This window comes from Nicotiana tabacum, chromosome 20 (assembly GCF_000715075.1).
Source record: "Nicotiana tabacum cultivar K326 chromosome 20, ASM71507v2, whole genome shotgun sequence".
NCBI lineage: Eukaryota > Viridiplantae > Streptophyta > Magnoliopsida > Solanales > Solanaceae > Nicotiana > Nicotiana tabacum.
This window is the reverse complement of record NC_134099.1, coordinates 99,912,985-99,927,806: the sequence shown is the minus strand read 5'-3', so window position 1 is coordinate 99,927,806 and position 14,822 is coordinate 99,912,985.

The window sequence follows — 14,822 nt, the reverse complement described above, 5'->3', positions numbered from 1 at the left end:
GTGCATCTCCTACGGGTAAAATCTCAATTTAGGAAGTGAGTCTCCTAAAATAAAATATAACCTAAAATGTATTCCCTTGTTATACAGGCGGGCGCCTAACTTCAATGCTTGAAATGTAAAGACTGAAATGTATTCCTCTCGTTATACAGGTGGGCGCCTGGCTTCAACACTTGAAATGAAAAATACTGAAATGTATTCCTCTCGTTATACAGGTGGGCGCCTGGGTTTAGGAAAATGACTCTTCTTTTTTTTTTTTAGCATCTTAGGAGAAAGATTCATCAGACTAAGATTTTGATCCTATGAGAAGGTTCATCAGACTAGGTCTCTATCTTAGGAGAAAAATTCATCGGACTAAGATTTTGATCCTAGGAGAAGGTTCATCAGACTAGGTCTTGTTTTTTTTTTTTTGGTATCTTAGGAGAAAGATTCATCAGACTAAGATTTTGATCCTAGGAGAAGGTTCGTCAGACTAGGTCTCTATCTTAGGAGAAAAATTCATCGGACTAAGATTTTGATCCTAGGAGAAGGTTCATCAGACTAGGTCATTTTTTTGGTATCTTAGGAGAAAGATTCATCAGACTAAGATTTGGATCCTAGGAGAAGGTTCATCAGACTAGGTCTCTATCTTAGGAGAAAAATTCGTCAGACTAAGATTTTGATCCTAGGAGAAGGTTCGTCAGACTAGGTCTCTATCTTAGGAGAAAAATTCATCGGACTAAGATTTTGATCCTAGGAGAAGGTTCATCAGACTAGGTCTTGTTTTTTTTTTGGTATCTTAGGAGAAAGATTCATCAGACTAAGATTTGGATCCTAGGAGAAGGTTCATCAGACTAGGTCTCTATCTTAGGAGAAAAATTCGTCAGACTAAGATTTTGATCCTAGGAGAAGGTTCATCAGACTAGGTCTTGTTTTTTTGGTATCTTAGGAGAAAGATTCGTCAGACTAAGATTTTGATCCTAGGAGAAGATTCATCAGACTAGGTCTCTATCTTAGGAGAAAAATTCGTCAGACTAAGATTTTGATCCTAGGAGAAGGTTCATCGGACTAGGTCTTGTTTTTTTTTTTTATCTTTAACAACCACTTAGGAGGAAATGCATCTCCTACGGGTGAAACTAAAAACGAACTTAGGAGGAAATGCGTCTCCTAGGGGGTAAAACTTAAACTTAGGAGGAAATGCGTCTCCTATGGGTAAAAGTGAACTTAGGAGGAAATGCGTCTCCTATGGGTAAAACTTAAACTTAGGAGGAAATGCATCTCCTATGAGTGAAACTAAAACAAACCTAGGAGGAAATGTGTCTCATATGGGTAAAACTAAAACAACCTTAGGAGGAAATGCATCTCCTATGGGGTGAAACTAAAACAATCTTAGGAGGAAATGCATCTCCTATGGGTAAAACTCAAACTTAGGAGGAAATGCATCTCCTATGGGGTGAAACTAAAACAATCTTAGGAGGAAATGCATCTCCTATGGGTAGAACTCTAACGATTTCAAACTAGGAAGTGCGTCTCCTATTAATGAAACCTTCGCTTTCTTTTTTTTTGAATTATTTACTTACCTGTGTTGTCCTCTCTCGAAATTGTTGGGGATTATTTAGATGGGGATGACTTTTCCCCTTTTTTTTCTTTTTTTTCATTATTATCTTTTTATTCTTCTTTTTTTATTCTTCTTTTTTTTTATTCTTTTTTTTGTTTTGTTTTTGCATAGCTTCTTCCTTCGAAGACTACCTCCCTTGAGAGTCGTTTTGCCTTTCCCCGAAAGGAACCGCTGAGGATACCGACTTTCCAACCTTGTGTTGGACTCCTCGCAACTGCTAGGGATAATATTGTTGGGGAATTATTTACTTACCTGCTAGGGATAACACTGTTGGGTAAAATGTTATCAGCTGGGGGTACCTGACTTCCAGAAAATTTTCTAAATGGAAGGAAAATTTTCTGCCCCAGTTTGATAATATCCCTTGTGGCATGCAGTTCTGGCATCAATGCCATTTTCTTTACCTGCTTCAAATCAAACAAAATTTGTTAGTTTAAAACATGGTGGTTGGTTGTGATACTCCTACTGGGATGGCTTTCCCTTTCTTCTTCATTGCGCTGTGCTCCACGACTTGTTGGGGATGATATTATGTGCTGGGGATAATCCCTTCCTGCTGGGGATATCCCTCTTCTTTTGTGGCATAGCTTGGAAACTGGCATTTCCCCGACCTTTTAGTCTAGTATGGATTTCGCCAAATCATGCTCACTGCTCTCCTTGCTTTGTTCACGGGCCTTGTCTTTGAGGTTTATTACCTTGGTTTTGGCAAGGATATCCCTCTTGACGCTCGTCAATCCTTTTGTCAATTCCCTTTTGCTGGGGATATCTTTATTGACACTGGCCTCGCGCTTGTTCCTTGCTGACTATACCATTTGGATGTACTAGTCAGATCTCATCTTGAAAAGCTGATGGCATATTTGAAGTCATTTCATACTTGTTCTGACCAGACAGACTCTATTGGGGATTTTTCTATGAAAGGAAAAAGATAAAAAAAAAAGAACAGAATAAAAAAGACCAAGGGAAAGACGACTCTTTAACAAAAAAACTATAAATAAAAATCTATCAAACGCAGATACCGACTCTAATGGCCATGACATGCGTATGTGGCCTATTCTCTACCGTCAATCATCTTTCAAGATCTTCAATTGACGATTCCCCATCTGATTCTCAATCTTATTCGACTTGTAGTGCCCGAAGGGTTTTCACTATCAAGTCTCTCTCATTTTTGGTTCTTTCCTCAGCTTTCATCGCCTTATGGTGCCTGTGAAGGTTTTCACCAATAAGACTCTCTCGTTTTATATCTCTCTCCAGCTGGGGGATTTGGAGTGTCGCCGGTATGACTCTTTCTGCCGGGGATTAGAGTCCTTTCTGCTGTGGAACAAAGTGTTATGTACACCGGTAAGACTCTCATTTGTCTGACTTGACATCTTTTGAAGACTGATCAGAAGGTCTTTCTTTGGACCGTAATGTGGGTTTTGGATAGGCTTTAAAAAAAATGGGTATGAAAGGCTCAAAAAATACATTAATTTTGGGTTATTAGTTACAACCTTCGAAATTAGATTTATTTACAACAAACGCAACTTTTGCCCCAGTTTCTTGCTTGGGGATATTTTAATTGATTTTTTTTCATTTTTTAAAACTATGACCGAGCTGTGAAGCGCCTACGTATCCTCTTTGAGGAATCAAGTCAAACGTAGTTCCCAATTCCTCTTTTTTTTTCATTTGACTTTCCTTTGTTTTTTTTTGTTATCATTTTTCTCTTCTTTTCTCTTTTTCTCTTTTTTCATTTTGTTGTTTTTCTTTTCTTTCTTTTTTTTTTTTGGTTTACCTGTCACGCTTGTGTTTTCTAGTCGTTGCTACTGATTCCGAACGAGGGGTATGAAAGAAAAAATAAATAAGGCTCAAAAGGGGTAACGAAGGATAAAGTGTTTAGGTAGCAGAACAAAATGCCTTCGTCATTCCAGTCTTCAAAACATGCCAAGTGCAAACAACACAATTTAAATTTGTAGTCTCTTCTGATGGTGCTGGACTTGACAATTATATTCAACATCTGTTTGTTCATTTGTCACTTCTAAAGCACCGTTGGGAGACACTCTCATTCTCATTATTATGAACGACCCTCATGCCAATTTGGCGAATCTTTGCCTTTTAACGGTTTTCTTTGCGTTTAACTTGCCCCAGTTCCATATGACTCGGGCTCTGAATAATCTCAAACCGTCTTTATTTCCTTTAAATGGTCTGATCGCCTTTCCAGGGTTTTACGATTAACTTTTAAGGTTAGGCCCAAACTGTATGCGCATGTCATGTCACTAGAATCGGTACTGAACAAAAATGATAAAAGGACTAAACAAAAGATGACTAGATATGATATAAGACCGGATTTTGCATTAGACCGGTGAAATGGTTTGAATAACAAAACAAACAAAACAAACTAGAACAAAATCCTGAAACAAACTGGACAAAATTTAAACAACCACTATGAAAAAACGGAAAGATAAAAAAGTTTGACACAGGACAAAATCCGAATTATAACCCTAATAATCCGAACAACAGAAATGACCACAAAATAAGCCACCACAACTTCTCTCTTGCTGACTAAGGGACGAAGCGTCCTCCCACTTTATCAGAAATTGTCATCTTAGCCACTGAGCTTTGCATCAATACTACCAAGACCATTACCCGCTTCAACATCGTCACCCTCTGTCAACAAGTTCTCGATAGGGTTCGAGTGCTCCATGTCACCGTTATTGATCACAATCCACCCTTCTTGGATCATTCTTTCTATTTCTCTTTTCAAATCCCGACAGCTTTTAACATTGTGCCCCTGGGCGTTGGAATGGTATTCACACCTTTTAGAAGGGTCAAAGCTTCTTGCACGTGGGTCCACACGATTTGGAGGAATAGGTGCAATCATGTCATGATTCTTTAATTTCTCAAATAAGCTTTCATAGGACTCTCCTATTGGTGTAAAATTATCTTTCAACCTTTGTTCCCCTTTATACCACTGGCTTGGCTGTGGGTTATAGGGCACCTGAAAATTTTGTGGAGACTTCTGGAGATTTTGTGATGCTCGTGCTCGCCTCCTGGGGTGTTTTGGTGGCTGGACAACATACTGAGGTGGAGCGACAGAGTATTGAGTGTCCTGAGGTGGATAATACTGCTCAGGGGAGCCATAGAAAATCTGTGGAGGCTGCTCGTACCTTCGAGATGTTCTCCTGGGACCTCTTCTAGACCCTGATGTCATCATGATTTCTTCAATCTCCTCATTTATGTCGCTAAGATTATCTGACTCAACCCGGACAGCCTGAGTTGCGGCTTTAAGAAAAGCTTGACTTATAATTTTGCATGTCTTAAGACCATTCTCTACCATTTCTCCAATTTTGATTGCTTCCGAGAAGGTTTTGCCAACTACGGACACCATGTTTTGAAAGTAATCTGGCTCTTGCGCTTGAAGGAAGACAGTAATTAGCTCGTGGTCATCCATGGGTGGCTTAACTCGAGCTGCTTGCTCTCTCCATTTTATGGCATATTCCCTGAAACTTTCACTTGGTTTCTTCTTCAGGTTTGAAAGGGAAATGCGGTCTGGGGGAATGTCGATGTTGTATTGGAACTGTCTGACAAAGGCCTGTGCCATGTCATCCCAGACATACCAGCGAGACGTGTCTTGATCCATAAACCATTCGGAGGCTACTCCCGTAAGGCTTTCCACAAAATAAGCCATCAACAATTCTTCATTTCTTCCCGCACCTCTCAGTTGATTGCAATACCTTTTCAGGTGGGCTATTGGATCTCCATGTCCATCGTACTTTTCAAATTTGGGAGTCTTGAAACCAGGCGGCAAGTGGACATCGGGGAACATACATAGATCTTTGAAGGCAACACTCTTTTGGCCTGCCAACCCTTGCATGTTTTCCAACCATTGTTCTAAGCTTTTCACTCTTTGGGTCATTTCTTCCTGTACCATCTTTCGGGCAGGCTTCTCAGTTTTTGCAGCAAGATCAAACGAGTACGAGTGGTACTCATGAGAGTGGTACTGCTCTTGTTGTGTCGCAAATTGTGACTCATGACGAGGAACCCTCCGACTCTGAGTCTCTGGAGCACTTGTAACAGCTTCGACGTTAGTTGTCATTTTTCTTTGAGGCACAAACCGACCACCTCAACTTTCTTCACAATTCAAAACCAAATATGTTAGAATGGACTCAGTCGGTCCTTATTATTATCAATATATATATATATATTTATTTATTTATTATTATTTTTTTACCTTTTTTTTTCCTTTTTACTTTTTTTTTCTCTTTTTCATTTTTTTTTCATCATTTTTTTGCGTTTTTTTGTTGTGGTCGAATCTTATGGAGATTGCCTACGTATCATGACCCCGCATGAATCAGACCTTGCGTAGTTCGGACAAAATGAAAGGTAAAAGCAATGAAACATTTTTTCTTTATCAATTTTCATAATAAAACAAATTGGGTTTCGAAGGTTTAAAGATGACCTACAAACTTGAAAATCAAACAACCCGCATATTCTAATCAAAAGATTTACAAAAACAACGGCCTGCTTCCTTTCCCCATTTGTCAAATGCAACCAAACGGTTATTTTTGCAAATGTGGCCCCTGTCAAACTTCATATGAATTTTGAGGCCGGGGAGGATTATTTTGACACTTTACCAACTTGTCCATTCTTTTACGAAAACAACCTTTCAACAACTGAAAGATACTCTAAGGCTATTTCGGCAAGAACGGTTTAAGACGCGGCCGAAGCTGGCTCGGCTTATTATGACAAAATTCAAGCGGTATTCACCTGACTCTTTGTTTTTTTTTCAAATTATAATAAAACCTGATGTTGCAAACACGGTCCGTCAGCGCCTCGGGGACGAAGATTTTTAAGGCTGTGTGGGTCCATATCTCAAAATGACCCAAAGGTGGCTGTTTATGCCAAGTCAGCCTTCCGGCGTCCCTTTCGGGAACATTCGGCTATTTATGACAAAACAACATTACCAAAATTAAAATTTGACATATATCTTTTGTTATTTATTTATTTTTGGCTTTTTTAGCAAAATGGGGGTTGGACCCGATGAGGGTTGCCTACGTATCTCACATCCGGTGAGAATCAAACCCGCGTAGTTCGGACAAATAAACTATTTTTGAGAAGACCCTTTTCCATTTTCTATTTTTTTACAACAAAAATAAGCTATTATTTTTTCATTCATAACGATCAAACAAACTAACATAAAACATTCCCTTTTTTTTCAGAATTTCGGCAGAGTTTCGATACTACTTGGACATTGTTTTTTTTTCTAAAAATAAGTAGCTACATCTCTACACTATTATTTTCTAATTTTTTGGAGAATGATGACAACATACAAAATCTTTTTGAATTTTCAATGCTCCTTTTTTTTATATATATTTTTATTTTTTTATATTTATTATTATTTTCAAAAAAATGTGGCATGGGAGGCATAATGATTTCCAAGACTTCTTGGATTCTGAAAATGTTCCCCATGTGCTTTTCAAAAATGAAAAGTGGGGGACATAGGGGAATTCCAAGGCTTCTTGGATTCCACAAATGTTCCCCATGTACTTTCCCAAAAAGCAAGAGTGGGGGACATAGGGAACTCCAAGGCTTCTTGGATTCCACAAATGTTCCCCATGCTTTGATTAAAATAACACCATGCTGGAAATGACCAAATGACTCATTCGCCCTTGACTAAATACAACATGTAGCACATAGGATGCCGAAAGATGGTCTATTATTTTCAGGTTGCTTGTCCTAGACGGACCCAACCCCTGTGTTGAGTCCCCTAAGTCAAATGCACATGATGCAAATAAACGTTCCTACTAGGGATCCGGCATGAAGTCACGTTATTCTATGTTCAAAACCTGGGTCGGTGTTCTAGACAGTGTACCCGAGCGGACAACTCGAGCTGAGGAAGGAGCTCCTTTCCGGGAACCAAAAGGCCAGCCGGCTTAGAAACTTTCCGAGCCTCTTTTATTTAGGGTATGACACTAACAGAATAGGGAGTCTCAACCAGTAAGCACATCCCCCGAGGTAAGAAGAGAAGGGTTTCGGCACAGTTTTTATACAGTTCAGATAATATCAAAGCGGTAAAAGACAACATTTAGTATGTTATGTCAAAACATGTAATATATATCAGATAATAAAGCCAAATATAACAATTATTCTAAGCTCGAATCCTTGAGCCCTAAACCAGCGGTTTTGTCATACTGGGTTTATAACCTGGGTATACGTTCTAGACTGTGTACCCGAGCGGACAACTCGAGCCGAGGAGGGGCTACGTACCGGGGACCCGCGAGATCGTCCGGCTTTGTAACTTGTCCGACCTCTTTCTTATTTCAGGTATTGACACTAACAGAATAGGGAGTCTCGTCCAGCGAGCTTCTCCCCGGAGGTAAGGAGAGAAAGGTTTCAGCACAGTTTATATGTTCAGTTTAAGTAATATCAAAGCGGTAAAAGTAGTATTTAGCACATTAGGCTCAACATGTACAAATAAGATAAAACCGAATATAACAATTTGTCTAAGCTCGAATTCTAACCCTGAACCAGTGGTTCTGGGTCATTTATCCCCAGCGGAGTCGCCAGAGCTGTCACACCTCCTTTTTACATACCCGCGAGGGCGCAAGGGAGTTTTTTCCAATTAAAGGACAATCGAAACGGGATTGGTTTATTTATTTCAGAGTCGCCACTTGGGAGATTTAGGGTGTCCCAAGTCACTAATTTTAATCCCGAATCGAGGAAAAGATTGACTCCATATTACAGTCTGCGTACCAGTAATCTGGATAAGGAATTCTGTTAACCCGGGAGAAGGTGTTAGGCATTCCCGAGTTCCGTGGTTCTAGCACGGTCGCTCAACTGTTATATTCGGCTTGATTATCTGATTTTATACAAATATGAACTTATGTGCAAATTTTAACTTTTTACCGCTTTTATAATTATTATTTTAAAAGAATGTGAACATCATTTAAAATATGTCTTTCGACTGCATCACATGAAATGCACCCATAATCCGGAACACATTTTATTTGATGTTTTGGGATTTGGATTTCGGTCGCATGAAATGCACACCCATGTTTAAGAAAGTAAATTATTAAACACGCGCCTAAAGAGACTATCGCGTTATTATTCCGGGAAGGCCGTGAAATTCGCTAAACGGCCCTCCTGAATTCTGAGTAATTTAAAACAAGTATTTACTGAGGGCCCCGCAATTCGAATTTTTATTCGGCGAGGCTCATCTCCTTCTTATTTTTTTAAAGGAATTTGCAATGTCGTGGACATGCATCTCGAACCACGTTACAATCAATGTACCCGCGATTTAGAGACACATTTCAACTCCGCTGAGATTTGGATTTGGGTCACATAAATGTGCACCCGAGTTAGGGAGGATAAATTATTAAAGGCGCGCCTAAAGCAACTAGTGCATTATTATTTTGGGTAGGGCCGTGAAATTTGCTAAACGGCCCGTCCCGGAATCTAAGTATTTAATACATATATTTTTGGGAGGGCTCCACAATCTGTACATTTTTTTATTTTTTGGCGAAGCTTGTCTCGTTTTTTTTTATTTATTTATTTTTCTTTTTTCCTTTTAGAAGCAGGACAAGGCTAAAATAACTACGTTTTTTGCTACTTCGCGAGATCATGGGTTATAAATTGAACTTATTTGATGAAGCGGGTATTTTTCCGCGGAATTAAAATTGCTACTATAATTTCAACATTACTACCACATGTATAAACAACTATTAAGACAAACTAAATAATTAACACCTTTCAGAATATGTGCAAACCTCTATTATGACAAATATTTGGATAACAATAATCTGAGCATGAAGAAACAAAATGTCGAATAACTACTTAACATGACGAAACAAAGGAAATACATTCACGGCCAAATTTCAATATCATACGGAGTTAATTAACAGGAAATAGCAATTTACAAACATCACATGAATATGTCTCGCTCATTTGCATACTATTCGCATGAACTAGGATTGTATTTCAACAAAACACATGTACATGTTACTAAACAGCAAATATGAAGGACACGGACAGAGATGACCTACTTGATATTATCGTCCGATGCGTTGGACTTGCGACGAAACCTCGGACAACAACCTCGACGTACCGGAACTCGACGAGCAAAAGCAATCTCACCGGAAAAACAGAAAGCTCGGACCAAAGTCGACCTCGACGGAAAATAGAAAACTCGGCAAGGCAGAATCGCAGCAATCCAACAGCTGCTCGGAAACGCAGCAACGACTGCTTGGCACGCAGCAATAGCTGTTCGTTAGGCTGAAAATGGTGGAACTGTTGGTTCTTGTTCGGGCTGTGCGTGGGGGGTTTTGCGACTAGTTTCTATTTGGTTATGGTGTTTGGATGCGAGGGAATGGGGTCGAGGGGTTATGGAGGGTCGCTTGGCTGGTGGACGGAGCAGCTGTGGAGGGTCGTTTGAGCAGTGACGACGCAGCAGCAACAGCTGTGGTCGTCGGCTTCAATGGAGGAATGGTTGCGACAGTAGTGATGGGTTTCACGGAAGAAGAAGGTGATGGGCTAGTAGTTTGGGCAGTAGGGTTCGTTTATGGGGGTTTCACGGTGGGGACGACGATGGAGGGAGTTGGTCTGGTAGCTTGTAGCGACGATGGAGGAGTGGAAGCTGGTTGCGATGGTTTTGGTCACGATGGGGGAGGAGAAGTGGTCGTGGGGCTGGTTGGAAGATGGTGGCGACGAAGGGAGCTGGTGGTTATGGTCCCCGGTGGTTCGGACGTTGGAGGAAGCTGACGGACTGATAGGTTGACGATGGTGGAGCTGGGGGGTTTCTGGTTTTGGTCCGTAGGGTTTCTTCTTCTTCTTTTAGGAAGAAGAAGATGTACAGTACATGTTTTTCAAAAAAATGGAAGTCCTCCTCCAAAAATTTTCCAAGTCCGTATTTGTGTAGCTTTGCCCAGGGAAATGAGCCCCACGCGTGGTGGGGTTCGAAACTTGTGTTCCCCACGCGTGGTGGGGTTCCCCGTGTATGGGATTCCGTCTGTGTTCCCCACGTGTGGCGGACTAGGATTATTATGGGCTAGGTCCAAAAATTAGGCCTAACAGCGGGTAAGTTTGAGCCTGAATATTATTCTTTTTCTCGGACCCGATTAAGCAAAATAACTACCAAAAATAAGACTAATATTTAAACAAAACTATATCTTTTTTAAATATTTTTCAAGATTTAAAATAGCTACAAAATATTAATAAAACTATTTTTGTAATTTTCGTTTTTTAAATAAAGACAAAATATAAAGTAATATTTTTTTTTGTATTTTTCCAAAATTAAAATGACTACAAAACATTAATAGAACTATATTTTTTGGTTATTTTTGAAATTATATAAAGTACAAAACAAAGTGCAATTTTTGTATTTTTCCAAATTTATGAGAAATACATAAACTAAAATTTATATATATATTTTTTGTAATTTTTCTTTTTGTAACGAAATAAAGCAAAAAATAGTCAAAATAGGTATATTAGACCTAAATTACATATTTATGCTAAAAAAAGTGAAAATTCTCGGGGAGGGTCAAAAATCCGGTGTCTACATTACTCATAAGAATCTGTCGAGTTCTTACTCGCCTATTCAAGTTAACTCAATGTCTATATGTCTATGGAATTAAGATTAACAAGAATGCATTTACAATTCCTGTATTTCAACCCAGCAAGGCAATTGGGTATATGTCTATCCTAATTGCTAATATGTTCCCCAAGGCCCGGGTTCAAGAACTTGCCCTATTTAATTCTATATGCAATCTAAAGTTCCCACTTTCGAGTTCAACTAAAGATTCGTAGATAGTATTTCACTGTTAGCTACTCAGCAAAATAATTATAAGCAGAATTAAATAAACAACCCAATATGATAAACCAACTTTGTCAAATTGAACTTCAAACAACAACATTCATGTTTCACCTATGACCCTAGAACAATGGGTTTTAGCTACTCATGCTAGTGTTCATCACAAATAGATTCAATTTCATCCCAAATAGCAAAAACCAAGAGAAGAAAAGAAGAACTTGATGGTCAAATCTCTTCCTTGCCTCTTGTCTCTCTATTTCTTGCACTAGACTATGAAAAACCTCCTCTCTCTTCCTTGGGCGAGCTTGACTTTATATAGGTTAAGTGAGTTTTCCTCCAGATTTCCAATTCTGCCCCTAAATAACTCTTCCCGGATTTTGGACTAGCGCGACCGCGCACCTGGACGTGCATCTGGCCGTGCTAATTGGCTGAGATTCTGTCATGAACGCGCTAAAAGTAGCGCGGTCGCGCACCTGGGCGCGCATGTCCAGTTCTGTGTTTCATCACTTCTGTTCCTCGTCTTCAAGCGTACTCAGCTCTGAGGGGTCTTTCTTGCTCCAAAATGGTTCCAATCACAACTGTTTAAGGCATCACCTAGGCTCCTCATCCTGCAATATATACAATTCACAATTAAAGCCTATTTTTCATCAATTAACCATATTATGATATTGGAATATAATCAAGTGGGAGCATAAACAATCGCCAAATTACCTAGATTTAACCTATTATCAACACTCCACACTTACTTCATTGCTAGTCCTCAAGCAATCAAACTATACATTCTAAAGGTTCCTTCACTCAACCATTTCCCCTAACGCCCTACACTCGGAATAATTTACATACATTACGCCTAGCAGTGAAGAATCCTAGCCTCAAAAGTCGACTCTTCAAGTGCCATGCAATATTCATACTTCCTCAACGTACTCTACACAGAAGTCAAGACTTGCTTTTCCGTCACGAATCATATGCCCTCACAATCACATCAACGAAAATTGAATTCAATCCACACATTCGCATCAGATGCTCACATATATCAAAGAAATCACTCACCCTCACAAAAGAAGTCACATGCATGCAATTGGTACCATAAACTTGCCCTTAATGTAAATCTCTACTAATGTAGGCTTGCTCGACCCAAAATCAATTAGGACTTTTTCCTGGTTGTAATGTGGGCTAAGGGACGGGTAGGATATATTTCGGAATATGGACTAACCCTCTTAAGCACTTTAACACATCACATGAGCAACTTTAGCGCAAATTCTTCAACCCACTTCACTTCCATAAACAATATCACCCTACAAATACTCCCTTCTTCTTTAAGCACTATATTAATTCATTCCCACTAGCTGGAACAAGACACAATGTATTCCTCTCTCTTTTTTTTTCCAGTTTATTCTTCTTTTCACTCAATTTCCGCTAGTGGTGTATTAGTTTACAAAACAAGTGCACCTTTCTTCCTTTTATTGGTTCCACTCAAAAGTCACCCCACACTTAGTTCCTTCTTACTTCTTTTAGTGCTCATCTCACAATTAAAGTATTTTAAGAGGTAAAAGAATCAAAACAATGTCAATTAAGAACAAAAAGAGTATAGGCTCGTAATGCGGGTGCCAAACAAAAGTCCATAGGATCAAAAGGGTTAACTAGGGACAAATTTTATTTGTGACAAACAATTAAGCTCAAAAAGATCAAAGAAATCCTAAAATCATTTTTCAAACCGAGCATCACCTAAAATTCCTCTTCAACTCACATACCGGGCAAGTTCTAGACACAAGTACAATTCATGGACTACACAAAAACCTCACCACACATAGCATAAGACTCATTCCAGATCAGCTCATTAAGACACTCCGTTACGAGCATTTAATTCAGCAACAAACATATAAATTAAGGCACTTTAGTGAGATTCAACAAATAAGACTAAGCGTTAGACTCTAGGGTCTATTGTGTTCAGGTGTGTCAACGCTATGAGTTCTCTTTTGATTCTCTAGCTCATAGCCCATTAACCTAATCTACAAAATAAAAAGAAAACTACCTATACCCGGTTCAAGTTAAACCCTTAGAAAAGAACCGCGGCCTAAAGAAAAACCAAGGAGGAGTTGCTGTGGCGTTTTCTCTAAACTAACTTCCCTCAAGAAAATTGTCTACAGGATCCGTCATCAGGAGGAGTCTACATATTTGCCCCTTTTTTTTCGACTCAATCCCTCAAGAACCCCGTCGATAGGGATCCATCGTCGGGACGAGCCATATAACTATTTTAAACCAACAATTCCTACTTAACAGCATCAAAATTATCAAAGCAAAATGAAACAAAATAAACCAACAGTCAATTGATACAATCACATACATACAATGAAGAAATCCCCACCCCACACTTAAAAATGAAGACATGGCCCCACAGCTTAAAATTTGAAAGAGCAGTGAGGTAAAGGAACTTCCCCGAAGGCTCACTCCTGGTAGGAGACGATGTCTGGGTTGACGTGGCACGTACGACCCAGAGCTCGCAGCCAGCCCATTTCTTTTCCGACTTCACTTGTCGGTCAGCTACCACGTCTACTCGAGTGCCCAAATCAGTCATGGAGGTTCGCAAACCAGCCATCTCCGCCTCCATCGCAGTAAAACGGGACACCCGGGCAACTCTTGAAGATGTTGTTGTCCCAGATGGTCCTGCTGCTTCCATATTTTGCTCCTGAGCCTGCGGTGCTGTCCCCATGATCTCCTCAGCATCCTCTCCATCATGCGAATCATCAGAGCTACAACTCGTAGACCGACCACCTTTCGCCTCCTCCTCTACTACTCTCGGCTCCTTGCCCGTGGTCACCTTATCAGCACGGAATTGGCCTTCCCTTTTCACCAACCCATCCACAGCTAGATTTTCGGGCACCTGAGCATCCCTACATAGTTGAGTAACTAAAGAAGGGAAAAAGAACCCATACCTTTTGACTTGGCTGCGGACGAATATCTCTTTATGCATCACTTTGGCCACGTCGAAGTCGTGACCATTTACAAAGCACCAAATCAACGCAGCGCGAGGCCCATTGACCTTTATAGTATTATGAGACGGAATCAAGAGGTTGTTTATGAGGTACAACCAGCACTTCCCTTCAAAGGTGAGTGCTGAGGAGTGAAACTTCTCCCCATAGTCAATCTAGACCACTTCTTTCCCGGGTGCACAAATTATCTCAAAGAATCGCGCCAATTTTTCGTTCGTTGGGTTGCGGCCGTATTCATAGAAGTCATCATAACCAACCGGAGGTGGAGGCAACTGGTAGGTCGTCCGTATTGCCTCAACAGAAGCATTCACTGCCTTTCGGCGCACCGTGACTACTCCATTATCATGCTCCACCACATTCGTATAAAATTACCGCACAACTGTTGCATTGCCCTCACCGGGCTCATTGATGAATGTGTGCAACCCCTGCCTCACCAACTCCTCGTACATGTGAGGGAAGTGTCTCT